The sequence below is a fragment of the Miscanthus floridulus genome, chromosome 7, assembly GCF_019320115.1.
Source record: "Miscanthus floridulus cultivar M001 chromosome 7, ASM1932011v1, whole genome shotgun sequence".
Classification (NCBI taxonomy): Eukaryota; Viridiplantae; Streptophyta; class Magnoliopsida; order Poales; family Poaceae; genus Miscanthus; species Miscanthus floridulus.
Window position 1 is genome coordinate 51,543,646 of NC_089586.1, and position 17,423 is coordinate 51,561,068.

General features: G+C 45.5%; 1 pseudogene; it reads left to right on the plus strand.

Annotated features, from left to right (window-relative positions):
- The first annotated feature begins 2,711 nt into the window (after positions 1-2,711).
- Positions 2,712-4,096, plus strand: LOC136465512 (galactoside 2-alpha-L-fucosyltransferase-like; annotated as a pseudogene).
- The last annotated feature ends 13,327 nt before the right edge of the window (positions 4,097-17,423 follow it).

A 17,423-nucleotide genomic window follows, 5' to 3' on the forward strand; every position in this document is an offset into this window, starting at 1 on the left:
GGCAACTGGAACGCTTGAAAACATGATCATTGCTACATATAGGAAAGTTTTCTTTTTCTTTTTTAGAATACATGTAGATGACTTTATATTGCAATAATGTTATCCTATACTCTGAAGTATAGGCGATTCTGATATATTCGATACTGAACAGCAATGATGTTATTAATTCAAGGAAAATAGCTGAACTGCACTTCCTGTAACCAAAGGAATCATGTACCAATGTCCTTTTCCATTTGGCATCATAGATTTCTTCGATTTTTCAATCACTAATCCCCTATCTAATCATTAATCTCAAAGTCTATTTTTCTCCATGTCATCACTTTTAAGTAGTTTGACAACTTGAAGACTTTGTAAGGAAGTGACAAGGTCAACCCTAGGAAATATATTGAGCACACCACTCAAATAATAAACACCCCTTCCTAATCATATTTCTATATAAATCCTCCTTGAGGTACCAGTGCCAGCTCCAGCGCGTACAAGCTCATCTCCAGCGGCGCGTCTGGTGGCGAACGAAGGACATGATTATAGATTTCTATATAAATCGTGTCCTTCGTTCGCCACCAGACGCGCCGCTGGAGAAGATCCGTCTCGGACACATCCTCGCACGTGCATATGCCACTCATCAGCAAGGCTAGCCATCCCCATCTCCTTAGCTTGCTTGCACAAATCTCTCTCTATGTCTAGAGCTCCTCGCTACATATCTACCGCCGATCCATCCGCTACTGATCTATGCCAATCTATATATGCAGCTCATGCATCTAACCTACATGCCATCACACAATCAAAGCCCATGTAGGAAGCCAGAGTTATGCCGTCACTGGATCCATAGCAAAAAAATGGGAGAGGATCCACGTCTGACTCACCAAGCTTGAAGAAGATGGAGAGGCGAAAAGTCGATAACCTTGAGCGGTGAGTTCCAAAACCTAAGAAACGGTGAAGATGCGGTTCAAACTTCAAGCCCTAACAGATCGAGGAATAGGGAAGGAGATGTGTTTGGAGGCGAGCTCACCTGCGGAGGCGGAGTTCTGGTGTCATTGTCCGCGGCGATGGTGACACAGGAGAGGATCTATGGTGGCGTGGGCACGCGGGTAGGTCGAGGGCGACGCACGGGCAGGTCAAGGGCAGCGCACAGATAGGTCGACGGCAGCTGCATGGGAACCTTGCGGTCTGGATCTAGGCTGCACAGGTGAAGCTCTGCGGCGGTGGAGGCGGCGGCGGTGCAGAGAAGCTACGCCATGGCGGCGGCATGATGGAGTCGAGTCGGGGAGGGAGCGGCATCGGGAGGGGGATTCTGAGCGTTTCGGGTGGGCTAGGGTCCAAATCGGTAGCAGGCCACCATTTCATCGGTCGAAAACGGGCTAAAATGGTGAATTCTATTCTGGGGTCACCCAAACGGGCCAGTATCCGGAATGTAATTCAATTCAGTCCAATTCAGGGGAACCAAACATACGGTCATCGCCGTCACCCTACCAGAACTGCGATATGGGTCATGAATATCGTTAGATAATTAAATCACCATCATTTTTCGTATTAATCATTGGCATACTACTCGTTGATTCTGAAGTTAGTTAATCCAATTATGAGTTTACGCAAACAGGGCCTAATGGCTCGTGTTTCGCGTGGGCATCATTTGATTCTGATCGATCTCTGAGTTGGCCGACACTGATCTGATGGATGATGATGACCCATATGCATGCGAGTCCGCGACAGTGCACCAGAAACCATAATAATGTCTAGCAATATTATTTCCGAGCAACACATTATGAATTACGACGCCAGTCACTAATTAATGTGAAAGTTTTCTTATACGCATGCATGGATCATGCAACTCCGAACTTTTAACTTAAAAAAACGAAATGGGACCGGTCTGAATCGAGTTAGGAAATCGACGAGTCACTCATTTTAGGGAGATGGTCGTCATCTCTTTCTGTATTCCAGCTGGTAGGTGAGCAGATATACTGTATTTCATGTAGTCAAAGAACTCAAAAGTATTTGGTCCGTGGAATTAGCTCATTTTAGATGGGAAAAGTCAACTGACCCCCTCAACTGTATATTGACGGTAGTCTACTACACTCCTTCACCTATGAAACTAGTTATTCTACCTCTTAAACTATTAAACCGTCTAAATAACCCCATGAAATGGTTTTAAAGGTGGTTTCGCTGCCATGACATATTAAAAAATCTATATAACATCCTGACATATTAGTTTGACTTCATAGCCCTTTAACTATAAAATATGATATTGTAGCCCTTAAAGTATCTAATAATGTTCAAATAACCTCTTGGATGGTCTGTTTCGACACCATATCCCCCCACACTAGCCTAAGTACCTATGTTTGCATGCACTGCCAATTTGTTGCCTCCACTTCCCGACCTCCATACTCTTTTTAGGCTAACCCATCACCCTAAGAGTGACAAGCGACATCTTGTCTCTTGCTCAACCTCGCAACACTCGTCGATGGCATTGAGCTCAAACACCATGTCTACACCCTCGTCATCTGGCTATCTTTCCCAGGTTTTTTAGTAGCCAAGAGGAGAAAAGTGAGAGGAGTCAAGGTCTCGAGGACGTGGGAGGGGCAGTATGATAAGGAGGATAGGCTGCAGTGCATAATTATGCCTTCTATGAGTGTTGTGAGGTGGAGTAGGAGACAGTGTGATGCTCATTGGGAGGTGTCACAAATCTAGAAAGAGTAGAGAGAGGGAGGCAGCTAATGGGCTTGCGTGCAACATTGGTGCTTAGGCAAGTGTGGTAAGAACGACGTCCACATGACCCTACAAATATCATCGATCTAGGGGGGTCATTTGAATATTATTATATGGTATAAGAGTGTTACAATATCAGATTCTATAGTTGAGGGTGTTATAGAATCAACTTTGATATCACAATTCACGCGATTTTTCACAGCGAAAAATGCGCGCGAGCTGCGCGTGCGTGTAGCAACAGTCTCCTTCTCTCTCATTTTCACCTATTTTGCATAGAGAGGAGACTCCCATATTTAAGCAAGGCAACCTCTCCTTAAATTAGCAATATGGGACTATAGCTTGTGCATGCTTTGGAATTTTCAGATTAGGCCAAACATGGGCCTAAATCCAACAGGTCCAAGGAGAGCCTGTGGAACATGCTGTAGAGAGGCGCCGCCGGCGTGTCCGCCGACGGGAACATGTCGTGGCCGTCTCCACCGCAGCCGCCGCCATATGTGTACCTCCACCTCGCTGGCGAGTACGGCTTCCACGACAAGCTCTTCTACTATGGGGAGCACCATCGGCTCCTCCGCGGAGTGCCATGGCTGCTCATGAGGGCGGATGGCTACTTCGTGCTGGGGCTATTCTTCATGCCGCCGTTCGTCAGAGAGCTCGAGGCCATGTTCCCAGAGAAAGACGCCGTATTCTACCACCTGGGTCGGTACCTTTTCCACCCCAGCAATGTCGTCTTGCCGCACTATCATGAGCTACTACAACGCCAACCTCTTAGGCGCCGGCCGCCTCATCGGCATCCAGATCAGGGTGTTCCAGGAGAAGTAGCCGCCGCAGCAAATCCTGGACCAGCTTCTGTCCTGCGTCCACGATGAGAAGCTGCTCCCAGAGATGACCACAAAATACAACGGCACGTCGTCGTCCTACGGTGTCCTTGTGACGTCGCTGAGCTTGTGGTACTACGAGAGGCTCAAGGGCGAGTACGGCGGCAGACTCACCGGCGGCGTACACCAGCTGAGCCACGAGGGGCGGCAGCGGTATGCGCAACGAAGTGCACAACATGAAGTCACTGAGCGAGATGTACCTGCTCAGCATGTGTGATGTGCTCGTCACCAGTGGCTTCTCCACGTTCGGGTACGTCGCACAGGGCCTCGGTGGGCTACAGCCGTGGGTCATGTCGAGGCCATCCCTGTGGGAGGAGTGGACGGAGGGTCAGGCGGCGCCACAACCGCCATGCCAGCACGCACTCTCTGTCGAGCCGTGCTTCCACTCGCCGTCGTCCTATGACTGCATGGTGAGGAGGGACGTGGAGCTGGACAAGGTGACGTCCTACATCTAGCGCTGCGTGGACGTCAGCTGGGGCATAAAGCTTGTGAATCAATGCCATGACAGTCAGTGGTAGCATTTGTCAAATAGGCGCCGTATGTAGGCACTTGAACCTACTCCGAGCTTGCTTTGTTCCTTTTTTCCATTTGGTTAAACATTACATGCATAGATAAGTTCAGCTTATAAAAGCTTAAATTGATAGAAACTTTTTAAAATCAGGCAAAGAGGGAGGATCCTCACCTAATTTCATTATAGCATCTCCATAAGGGGACCCAATTATAATTTTGTAGTATCATAGAAAAAAAACTTAATTCAACAAGGGTCCAACTCGAATCCCTACTGTAATTTATGAATGTCGCTAAACTTCCTCCTCGACCACATCTCTAAGGGGTGTGTAGGGAGCTCCACACTTCTTCCTACGAACACCCCCCCAACTCACTCACGCGCATCTTTTAGTCCCACAACTCTCTTCACGTCGCCGCCCTATTCCCCTCCCCCGGTTAAGCCCCTCGGCCTGGTGCGGTTCCGACGTCCGCCCCCTCCCCGACGAGGCACGTTCAATACGGCTTCTCTCCTCGCAGTAAGGCACCCGACCCCACTTTGTCTCCTCTCTGCTTGTTGTCTGCGATGCTCCTCGTCCTCCTCGTGAACCTATAGCTCAGTAGATTTGGAACGATGGTAGATATGGTCTAATTATCAGTGGATCCTATATGCCAGCGCCTACTAGAATGGATTTGAGCACCCTTGTTTAAGGGCTCCTATTAGAGTAGGTGAAAAATATCAGACCTTAAAAAGTAAGGAGAGCCCTCATATCAAAAGTAAGATCCAAATTTGAGGGCTCGTGTTGAGTTGCTCTTACATAGACAGACTAGACTGATGGATTAATAATTATTCCAGAAATATATAACTCATGTTCATGATTATGACAGTCTCAAACTAGAAACTATGAGATAGTTTTCATACTTGTAAGTCATATAGACACTACAGAAAAAAAATCATATTTTTCAATGAACTGTTTCTTTAAAATAGGACTGTCCAATCATATATCTTCTTTCTCCTCATCCCCCTAGGCCCTATCTCATATCTTGTTATCGATATTATGGGCCCAGATATCCAAAAAAACACCCAGCCATAACAGAATGCCCCGAATAATTTATGCAGGAGGCCCAAACTAGATAGGGTATCTCTCGACTACTTGGTGGATATATTGTATTACACTCAAAATAAACTCAGATGAAAAAGTCGTTAACTGCAAAGATGCAGATCTCGTCGAGTACTATAACTTTGATGCTGATTTTACCTCTATTCGACATTGTTAATAATGTCAAATATGATCCGAGAACTTATATTAAATATTTGGACTTGTAAATCATCTCAAATGAAAAAGTTGTCCACCGCAAAGTTTTAGATCTCTTAAACTCTACAATTTTGATATAAATTCTATCTTAATCCGATCTCATATGAAAAAGTTATGAATTTTTTGTTTAACGGCTATCACTACCGGTTCAAGCCACGAAGCGGTAATGATAAGTGGACTATCACTGTCGGTTTGTGGCTTTAACCGACATTGATAGTACACAACCTATCACTACCGGTTGAAGCCACGAACCAGCAGTGATAGTCCACCTTGAAAGCATCTAGGCCCCTAGTTGTGTTTCTGTGATGAATGACAACATGAGATTACTATAACTAACGTGTGTTTTGTAGAGGCAATTAATTTAGGTCATGGTAATGGCAATTGATTGGGAAATCATGGTGGTCATGCCCCTGACGATGGAAATTGTTTCGGTTTTTAAAGGATGGACGACAAGGTTAAGGATGGACTAGTTCTAAATGTCGTTTGGTGTTGGAGAGACACTTAGAGTAGTTTATGACTTTGATTTTCCTTTGGTCGTACTATTAAGGGGGTATGGACTAGTACCTTGACCTAGGTGAGTCTAGTGGGTTAGGTGTGGTGCACACTTGTCAAATCTAGCACTAGGTAGCTCAGGAGTAGCCCTAAGATCAATTGGAGTAAACTTCATTCATATAGGATTTCGAGTTGTAAGTGAATGGAGGGTCAAATGACTGACCGAACACTGGTCTGGTTGTAACCAAACGTTGAAGGGTGAGTCCGGTCAGTTCATTTGATCAACTAGAGCCATTTGGTTATGACCGGACATTGAGTGAAAAGTGATCGGACGCTGGGTGCCTATGTCCGGTCAACTTCAGAGAAGTTTCAGAGAGAGAGTTTCTGGATCAGACGCGTCCGGTCAGTGCTTACTGGATGCTGGTCAGGATCCTGGTAACTGACAGGACGCTGAACAGCCAAGTGACCGGGCTTTGGGTGCCAGCAGTCCGGTCAACATCAGTAAGGTTCCAGAGAGCATTTTTCTTGATGGGATGCGTCCGGTTAGTGCTGACAGGACGCAGGTCAGAGTTCGGTCAGAACTTAATGGCTTTTTCTGTCTTAGTGGCGGGGATAACTGACCGAAGCATTCGGTCACCCTGACTAGAGCGTCCGGTCACCCCGTAGAGTGATGACATTAGCCTCCAAACGTTATGTCATAAATGAGGGGGGCTATAAATACTTACTCCAGTCGTCCATTGTAGGTCTCTTGTCCATTTGTTCAGCTGAGAAACACCCTTGAGAGTGCAAAGGAGAGCAAGAGCCTAGTGAGGTGATTGGGATTTGAGAATCCAAGATTAAGGCCTCATTAGTGCAAGGAAAGTATCAAGTGTGCATCCACCCTTCTCATTAGGCTTGTTGTGGTCAAGTGAGAGTTTGTGCTTGTTACTCTTGGTGATCGCCATCACCTAGGCAGCCCGGTGGTAATTGGGAGTTCGGTGATCATCCGGCGGAGCTTATGGATGATCCAACTCAAGTTGTGAGCGGTTGTGGGCAATTCACCATGATGGAATATCGAAGAATCAGCCCGTAGAGAGCACTTGATCCTTGCACGGATCAAAGGGGAGCTACACCCTTATGTGGGTGCTCCAACGAGGACTAGTGGGGAGTGGCGACTCTCTGATACCTCGGCAAAACATCGCCGTGTTCCTTTCCCTCTCTTTACTTTAAGAATTTACATTTGAGCAATTCATTTCATGTCTTTACATTCCTAGAATTGCCATGCTAGAATAGGATTGGAACTTAGGGTGCAAGACTTTTGTGCGGTAGAACAATAGAATCACATTCTAGGCACAAGGGGTAAAGTGGGCTAAGTGTAGGACTTAATTATTGCAAAGAATTTAGAATTAGCCCAATTCACCCCCCCCCCCTCCCCTCTTGGGCATCTTGATCCTTTCAATTGGTATCGGAGCCTCGTGCTCGCTAAATTAGGCTTAACCGCCTAGAGAAAGATGTTCCTACGGGGATGGACCTCCTTCTATCTTTGAGAAAGATGATTTTCCTTATTGGAAAATCCGCATAGAGGCTTATTTAGAAGCTTTTGATGTTGGAATTCTTAGAGCCACCTCACAAGGCTTCCCAAAACCTAAGGATCCCACACACCTTTAAGGCGATGAAGTAAATTACGAGAAATAGAATGTAAAGTCTAGAAACACCATCTCTAGAGGCCTTTGCAAAGATGTTTTTAACCGTGTGCGGAACCACAAGGACGCCCATGCACTATGGTCGGACATTTGTGCGCTCCATGAGGGAACAAAGAGTGAGCATGAGGAATGCTATCATCTTGTTATGAAAAAGCTTAATTCTTTTGAGATGCTTCCTAAAGAAAGTGCTAATGAGATGTATTCACGCTTAAATGTTCTTGTAGAGGAAAGTCAATGGGCTTGGACTCACACAAATGCAACCATCCGGTGTTATAAGAAAGATCTTGAGTATCCTCCCCATTGACAAATATGGGCATATTGTGACCGTGCTTCAAAAAGGTGATCTTTCCACCACTACACCAACACAAATATTAGGAAAGATTAATGAAGAAGGCTCAAGCTCAATATCAACAACAACACAAGTCAAAGCCAAAGTCAAAGAGGTGTTTTGAGTGTCAAACTCCACCACCACAACCCTTGCCCAACCATGCTAGACCCTTTGCTTTCAATGCTCATTATATGCTTAGAAAGGACTCTAGTGAAAAAATAAAAGTTATGTTCTTAGGACCTCCCAACAAGAATAGGCCTAAGAAAATTTGGGTTGAAAAGTCACTTGTTGAGAAAGTTAAGGGCCCTCATCAAGTTTGGGTCCCTAAACAAGCTTGATCTCTTGTGTGTAGGTGAACTACAAGACCAGGTGGAAGTCATTGGGTAATTGATAGTGGTTGCACTCAACATATGATCAGTGATCCTCGTATGTTCACCTCACTAGATGAAGAAATAGATGGTCAAGAAAGGATAACATTTGGTGATAATTCAAAGGGCAAGATTCAAGGATTGGGCAAAGTGGCAATATCAAATGATCATTCAATTTCAAATGTACTATATGTCACTTCATTGAGTTTCAACTTGCTATCTGTTGGTCAATTATGTGATCTTGGCTTTCAATGCTTGTTCACCGAGAAGAAAGTGGTTGTGTCTAAGAAAGATGATGATCAAGTGATATTCAAGGGTTTTAGATACAATAACCTATATCTAGTGGATTTCACCTCCGAAGATGCAAACTTGAAGACATGCCTATTCACCAAAACATCACTTGGGTGGCTATGGCATAGAAGACTTGCTCATGTTGGGATGAGCTCACTCAAGAAGCTTATGAAGAATGAATTGGTGAGAGGGTTCAAGGATATGAAATTTGAGAAGGACAAGCTTTGTAGTGCATGTCAAGCCAGGCAAGCAAGTTGCAAACACTCATCCTACAAAAGCTTTCATGTCAACCACAAGAGTGCTAGAGCTCCTTCATATGAACTTATTTGGACCAACAACTTATAAGAGTTTAGGAGGGAATCTTTATTGTCTTATGATTGTTGATGACTACTCAAGGTATATATGGGTGTTCTACCTTCATGACAAGATCGAAGTTGCATCATGTTTCAAGAAGTTTGCCAAGAGAGCACAAAATGAGTTTGAAGTGAAGCTCAAGAAGATTAGAAGTGATAATGGAAAATAATTTGACAACACAAATATTGAAGCCTATTGTGATGAAGTTCGAATCAAGCATGAGGTCTCCACAACATACACTCCTCAATAAAATGGTGTAGTAGAGAGAAAGAACCGGACACTCATTGCACTTGCAAGAACAATGCTTGATGAGTACAATACACCCGAAGCTCTATGGGCAGAAGCTATCAACACCGCATGTTATGCATCCAATCGCTTATTCCTTCAAAAGTTTTTTGGCAAGACACCTTATGAGTTGCTCAATGGGAAAAAACCAGACGTCTCATTCTTCCGGGTGTTTGGTTGCAAATGCTACATCTACAAGAAGCGGCAACACCTAGGGAAGTTTCAAATACATTGTGACATTGGTTTTCTTATTGGTTACTCATCAAAGTCCAAAGCATATCGAGTATTTAATTATGCCACCAGCTTGGTTGAAGAAACATATGATATGGAATTTGATGAATCTAATAGCTCCTAAGGAGCACATGAGAATCTTGATGATGTAGGTGATGAACCATTGAGGGGGCCATGAAGAACATTCTGGTTGGAGACATCAAACCTAAAGATGATGAAGATGATGTACAAGTGATTGATCCACCTTCTTCATCAAATGTGCCACAAGATGGTGATAAAGATGGAAGAGTAGAAAATGAAGACACTCATGTCTCTCATGATTAAATGGTGGCACAAGCTCAAGATGTTGATGCTTCACAACCTCCCCCTCAAGTGGTTGATAGAAGAAATTCACCTCTACTACAAACACATCCATAAGATCTCATCATAGGGAGTCCTTCAAAGGGTGTAATGACTCGCTCTCAAAAACTTGCTTCATTTATTGAACATCACTCTTTGGTCTCTTATGTTGAACCTAAGAATGTAGAAGAAGCTCTTCAAGATTATGATTGGATAAATGTCATGCATGAAGAGTTGAACAACTTCACTCGTAATGAAGTTTGGACTCTTGAAGAGCGACCACAAGGTGCAAGAGTCATTGGAACAAAGTGAGTGTTTCGCAACAAGCAAGATGATCAAGGCATTATAGTGAGGAACAAGGCATGACTAGTTGCAAAGGGGTTCTCTCAAGTTGAAGGGTTGGATTTTGGAGAGACCTTTGCACCGATTGTAAGACTTGAAGCCATTCGTATCCTCCTTGCAGTATGCATCGCATCAGGAAATGAAATTATATCAAATGGATGTTAAAAGTGTATTTTTAAATGGCTTCATAAATGAACTACTCTATGTTGATCAACCTCCTGGGTTTGAAGATCCTAGATATCATAATCATGTTTATAGGTTTTCCAAGGCGCTATATGGGCTTAAGCAAGCCCCAAGAGCTTGGTATGAGCGCCTTCGGGATTTCCTCATTGAGAAGGGCCTCATCGTTGGGAAGGTCAACACCACACTATTCACCAAGAAGCTTGATGGAAAAATCTTTATTTGTCAAGTATATATTGATGATATCATATTTGGATCATCAAATGAAGATTATTGCAAAGAGTTTGGTGAATTGAATGTCGAAGGAGTTTAAGATGTCAATGATTGGAGAGCTTACATTCTTTCTTAGTTTTCAAGTCAAGCGAATGAGAGAATGAAATTTCATCTCTCAAGAAAAGTATACCAAGGACCTTCTCAAGAGGTTCAATAGGGATGAACGCAAGCCAATCAAGACACCAATGTCATCTAATGGACATCTCAACCTAGATGAGGGAGGTAAATCGGTTGATCATACTCTCTACCACTCTATGATTGGTAGCTTGTTATATTTGACCGCATCTAGGCCTGACATCATGTTTAGTTTGTGTATGTGTGCTAGATTTCAAGCTAATCTTAAGGAAGCTCATTTGGTTGCTGTTAAAAGAATCCCTTAGGTACCTTAAACACACACCAAGCATTGGTCTTTGGTATCCCAAAGGAGCTAGATTTCAACTAGTTGGCTATTCCGATTCGGGTTATGCCGGTTGTAAAATTGATAGAAAAAGCACATCCGGAGGGTGCCATTTGCTTGGTAGATCACTAGTGTCTTGGTCTTCCAAGAAGCAAAATAGTGTGGCTTTGTCCACCGCCAAAGCGGAATACATTGTCGTGGGTGCTTGTTGTGCACAAATACTTTACATGAAGCAAACTTTGCTAGACTATGGTGTAGGTCTAGAAAACGTACCTCTTTTGTGTGACAATGAGAGTGCGGTAAAACTTGCTAATAATCTGGTTCAACACTCTCGCACCAAGCACATAGATATCCGCCATCACTTTCTTAGAGATCATATTGCTAAAAATGATATATCACTAGAAGGTATAAGGACCGAGGATCAATTGACGGATATCTTCACTAAACCGCTAGATGAGGCTATATTTTGCCGGTCGAGGAATGAGCTCAATGTGCTTGATTTTAGTAACTTCACTAGAAAATGAGCTTGTGTTGTCCCTTGCATTGCATTATAATATACAACATGTTCAATTTCAATCATTGCACTTAGGGCTTGTCTAACATAGTTAAGATAACCGCCAAAAAGTGTGTGAAGAAGCTTAACCTTGGATCAAACTTGACAAGCAACTAGAATTACTTTCAAGTATTGCATTGCATATGCATATGTGTTGCTTTTGTCATTTCCTTTCGATTAATTGCCTATTTTCTTAAAAAGAATTATAGCCTAAGGCAAAATATTTTAAAAAATTTAAGGGTTTGAGAGAGGTCACTCACATCAGTCCCAATTGGTGTTTATTTGGGTCTTATTAAAGTTAGGACTTGATTGGGAATAGGCAGAGCGAAGGAACATTGAAGATTTGCTGAGAAAGGGCGACCGGACGCTGCACCAGACTCTACCTCCAGTGTCCGATTAATTCATAGGAGGTGAATAGAAGCAGCACAAGAGTGACCGGACGCTAAAACAGTGCTCGTCCTATGTCCGGTGTGAAGGTGTCCCTATGTCCGGTCAATTGAAGAAGATGAACTCAGCATCGACCGGACTCTGGCTGCGTTCAGTAAAGGGTAATCAGACACGTCCAGTCGTGACTTGAGGGGTTTTGGACCTCTCTGTAGTCGATCGGACTTCGGTGGCAGCATCCGGTCATTGCCACCGGTGCGTCCGGTCAGTCGAAATCGGGTGGATCTCTAACTCTATTTCATTTCCTTATCCAACACAGGGGGCCACCATAAATATCGACTCCATACCTTGTGTCACCCTAACCTAGCTGTGCCGCTGCCCTAATCGCGCCTCCACCACCGCATCCGTGCCAGCACTCCCATGCTCGACGTCCACACCACCGCGCCCGCTCTGCCGTCGCGCCACCACACTCGCATAGTGCCGCCACACCACAGCACCTCTGCCCCAACCATCGCACCACCACACCAGAGCCTCCATCGATCTAGCTGCGCCATCATAGTGCCGCTGCCTACACCTCCATTGTTGCGGCTGCGTCTCCACGGCTTCACCAGCGTCGCCTACCCGCGCCGCCGATAGCCCTAGCCGCCATCCACTGCCTCGTCACACCTACATTGCATTGCTCGGCCGCCGCTCCACTTCGTGCCCAAACCCTAACCCTAGGCATATTCTAGTGGTGCCCCGTGGTCCTCTTCTTCGCTCATTGGTCGCTGATTCATCAGGTAGCAAGCCATTGCTTTCAATTTCGTATCTACTACTTGCTTCTTAGGGTTTTGCACCTCTAGATGTATATTGTGATTATTTATATATCCAATCTATTCTATCATGTAGCAAGTCGGTGCTCTTGTGGTTGTCTTTGTAGTTGTCAGTAAACTTAGGGCCAAGCCTACGAGTACGGATCGAGGCCAAGCCTCGCGAGTGTTAGTTGGCAGTTGGTTCTTGTCCATGGCAGTAATTCTCTTTAGCTCCAACAAAGGCATGAGTCAAGAATGCCGGAGGTGGTCCCGATGATGAGGATCCAAGGCCTCCGCCTCGCCTAACTACGCAAGAAAAGGGGAAGACGAAAAAGACCACAACAAAGAAGCGGAAGCTCGTTGATGTGGAGACTGAGAGAGCAGCAGCAGTGGCAGCCGTCGCTAAGCGAGCAGAGAGAGGTGGAGCCAGGAGTGGTGTATGTATTGCCGATCAGCTATCACCAGCTTAGAGGGCCACCGTCGAGAGGGTTGAGAGTCATCATGGTAGTCCAGCTGGGACTGTCATACTTGGAGGATGGCGTGTTGCTTTAGAGGAGAGTTAGCCTCAGGGGGAGACACGGTAGCATATGTAGCCAGCAGAGCAGTCAGATGATACACAGCAGGTAGAGCAGACTGAGGAGACAGAGCAGGCAGCATAGCCACAACTTTGATGTTCTGTTCATACACGCACTCAGGTGTCACTGAGGCCTAAGACACAAAGGAGGGGTTCTCGTCCACCTCCTAGACCATAGGGTTCGCCTCTAGTGGTTCACCTTGACTTAAGGGCAGTCATAGCCAAACAAGTGCAGTAGCTCCGCTTCTTGTAGTTTGAGGATTGGTTTTCACCGAGGTGGGATGAGCATGCTTCAGAGCACTTCTATACAGTACTACAGGAGGATTTCTATAATGCTTATCTAAACAGTGGAGTTGTCTTCATATCACAGAGAGTTTGCTCTATTGAGTCACTTGTTGCAGCAGCAGGCGAGCAGATTCGTCCTCACCTCTCATATCTGCTAGGGTTGACAGATCTTCTTGGACACACTGGCCGCTATGTTCTGTCATGGGTCCATGAGTTTTACTCTTCTTTTTGGATTGACCCAAGGCACAGATTCATACACTTTGCAATCAGAGGCCGTGACTATAGGCTCCAGAGCTCGAGGGTCAGAGAGATTCTCAGGATTCCAGAGTCACCCATTCACCTTCATGAGGTTTTCTATGGTCAGACAGAGCCTCTGAGATGCCCTCATGGTGGACTTGTGCCACCCACAGATCTTGTCCGACCATGCTTCACAAAGCCATTTGGTGAGGGTTGAGTAGGACACCATGTGACCTTACTCCTATTGCTCGGCTTCTTGATGCTATCATGAGGAGAACTCTATTCCTGAGGATGGGTTACCATGAGGGCTTGACTCGCATTCGGTTGTGGTTAGTGAACTCTCTGGTGTCTCAGACTGTATTTGATATTTGGGATGTCATACTTTCAGAGATGGAGGAGACACTTGCAGAGGGCTTCAGAGGTCACCGTCAGCTGTCGTATGCTCATTGGATCACCTTCTTGATTTGCAAGGCAGTTACACAGAAGTCCCTAGAGACGATGGCAGAGTACATAGGTGCTACTACAAAGTTTCTACAATATAACATGACCCAGATGCTCTGCCACAGTAGTGCAAGGACACCATGCTAGCGAGCCGTCACCCAGAGGTCCTAGAGACAATAGCCCAGCAGGATGAGATCATCAGGGGCATTGTAGCAATAGAGGAGGAGGAGCTGGATGCTCAGCAAGAGGGTGTGGTCAAGAGCGACCAGAGTGACAGCTCTGATGATGACTATTAGCCTATTCCATAGATGCCTCCTTGACCACACGACAGAGAGACCAGTGGTTCTAGCTCCGCTCCACCATAGCCATCGCAGACAGATCTAGCGCTTCTTGCCGTACTTGAGCGGATGAGGAAGGACCAGGCATGCCAGGCATAGGAGACCACAACTGCACTTGCATAGGTTCAGGCTCGATAGGACGAGTTCTAGAGGCAGCAGCAGCAGTTACTTGGCTTCATGCAGCATGTCTTTACTGCTATCGAGGTGGTTCCACCATAGTCTACACCTCAGATCGGCAAGCCTACCACCACCTCAGTGACTCTAGCTGTATAGCCCAGTGGGCTTTAGAGTCAGGGACAGCCAGCTACTCAGTTTGCTTCACCAACAGAGCAGGTGTCTCGGTGGTTTGCTTTGCTAGTGACAGCCTAGGGTCCACACTTCACTCCCATTGTTACAGGGTCCACTCTGCCTCAGAGTTCCTCAGTGATAGTGACTGACACCCCAGTCTCCATGAGCCATGATGCTACTTTTAGTGAGCTTACAGGGCAGCCTACACTGCATGAGTTACGAGTCCCTGTCACTACCACAGTTGCTCTAGTTAGCGGTACTACAGAGACGATCCCCTCGTCTATTGCATCATCCGAGCCAGTTTCAGTGACAGCGGCAGATGTGGCTCCACTTCCTATAGTGATACTTCCTGAGTCATAGGCTATGTCGGTTCCTGAGCAGACCCAGACCGCTTCACCTTCACTTCCTACGATAGAGGGTCAGACTACTCAGAGCTCAGGATCAGAGGATGATGCTGCTCAGTTCTAGATTTCTCATCACACCTCAGCGCTCGACTCGACTGCTCCAGTCCCGCCGTCCGACCCTTAGGTTTTGGTGCTTGATGCCAAAGGGGAGAGGGATCGAGTATGTTAGATCTAGGGGGAGCGGTACATCTAGAGGGAGCATATGATTCATTTCTTTTGGCTCTTTATGTGTGATACATTATGCATTCACGTTTACCTTCATGCATTGCATTACATACTTGTGATGGTGAGACTTGTGACATGTGTGCTCTCTACACTAATACTTAAATATATGTTATGTCACTTGATTATGCTCATTTGCTTTGCTTCCGCATTTTACTCTGATTCAAATGAGCTTTACTTCATGTACTCATGCTTAATTCATATCCTTTGAGTACACCATGTTGGCTTGGGTCATATAAGCATGTCTAACTCCTTTGCTCTTATTGTCAAAAGCTTATATGAACCAAGCATGTTGAAAACCTCACTCATCTGTTTTACATACTCGAGGTTGTGTTGTCATCAATCACCAAAAAGGGGGAGATTGAAAGCATCTAGGCCCCTAGTTAGGTTTCGGTGATTAATGACAACATGAGATTACTATGACTAACGTGTGTTTTGCAAAGGCAATTAAGTTAGGTCATGGTAATGACAATTGATTGGGCAATCATGGTGGTCATGCCCCTGACGATTGAAATCATTTCGGTTTTCAAAGGATGGACGACAAGGTTAAGGACGGACTAGTTCTAAGTGTCGTTTAGTGTTGGAGAGACACTTATAGTAGTTTAGGACTTTATTTTTCCTTTGGTCGTACTATTAAGGGGGGTATGGACTAGTAGCTTGACCTAGGTGAGTCTAGTGGGTTAGTTGTGGTGCACACTTATCAAATCTAGCACTAGGTGGCTTAGGAGTAGCCCTAAGATCAATTGGAGTAAACTTCATTCACATAGGATTTCGAGTTGAAAGTGAATGGAGGGTCAAATGACTGACCGGACGCTGGTCTGGTTGTAACCGAACGTTGGAGAGTGAGTCCGGTCAGTTCATTTGATCAACTAGAGCCATCTGGTTGTGACCGGACGCTAAGTGAAAAGTGACCGGACGCTGGGTGCCTGCGTCCGGTCAACTCCAGAGAGGTTCCAAAGAGGGAGTTTTCTGATCGAACGCGTCCGGTCAGTGCTGATCGGACGCTGGTCAGGATCCGGTAACTGACTGGACGCTGAACAGCGAAGTGACCGGACTCCGGGTGCCAGCGTCCAGTCAACATCAGTGCTGTCCGGACGCAGGTCAGGGTCCGGTCAGAACTTAACGGCTCTTTCTGTCTTAGTGGAGTGGATAACTGACCGGAGCGTCTGATCACCCCGCAGAGTGATGACTCAACCTCCAAACGTTATGTTTTGAATGAGGAGGTATAAATACTTACTCCACTCGTTCAAGAGAGGTCTTTTGCCCATTTATTCAGCTGAGAAACACCCTTGAGAGTGCGAAGGAGAGCAAGAGCCTAGTGAGATAATTGGGATTTGAGAATCCAAGATTAAGGCCTCATTAGTGCAAGGAGAGTAGCAAATGTGCATCCACCCTTCTCGTTAGGCTTATTGTGGTCAAGGGAAAGTTTGTGCTTGTTACTCTTGGTGATCGCCATCACCTAGATGGCTCGGTGGTGATTGGGAGTTCGGTGATCATCCGATGGAGCTTGTGGATGACCCAACTCAAGTTATGAGAGGTTGTGAGTGATTCACCGCGACGAAGTGTCGAAGAATCGGTCCGTAGAGAGCACTTGATCCTTGCGCAGATCAAGGAGGAGCTACACCCTTGCGCGGGTGCTCCAATGAGGACTAGTGGGGAGTGACGACTCTCCGATACCTTGGCAAAACATCGCCGCGTTCCTTTTCCTCTCTTGACTTTAAGGATTTACATTTGAGCAATTCATTTTATGTCTTTATATTCTTAGAATTGACATGTTAGAGTAGGACTGGAACTTAGAGTGCAAGACTTTTGTACGGTAGAACAATAGAATCACATTCTAGGCACAAGGGGTGAAGTAAGCTAAATGTAGGACTTAATTATTACAAAGAATTTAGAATTAGCCCAATTCACCTCTCTCTTGAACGTCTTAATTATTTCTCACCTATCAACGTTGGTGGTCATATCAC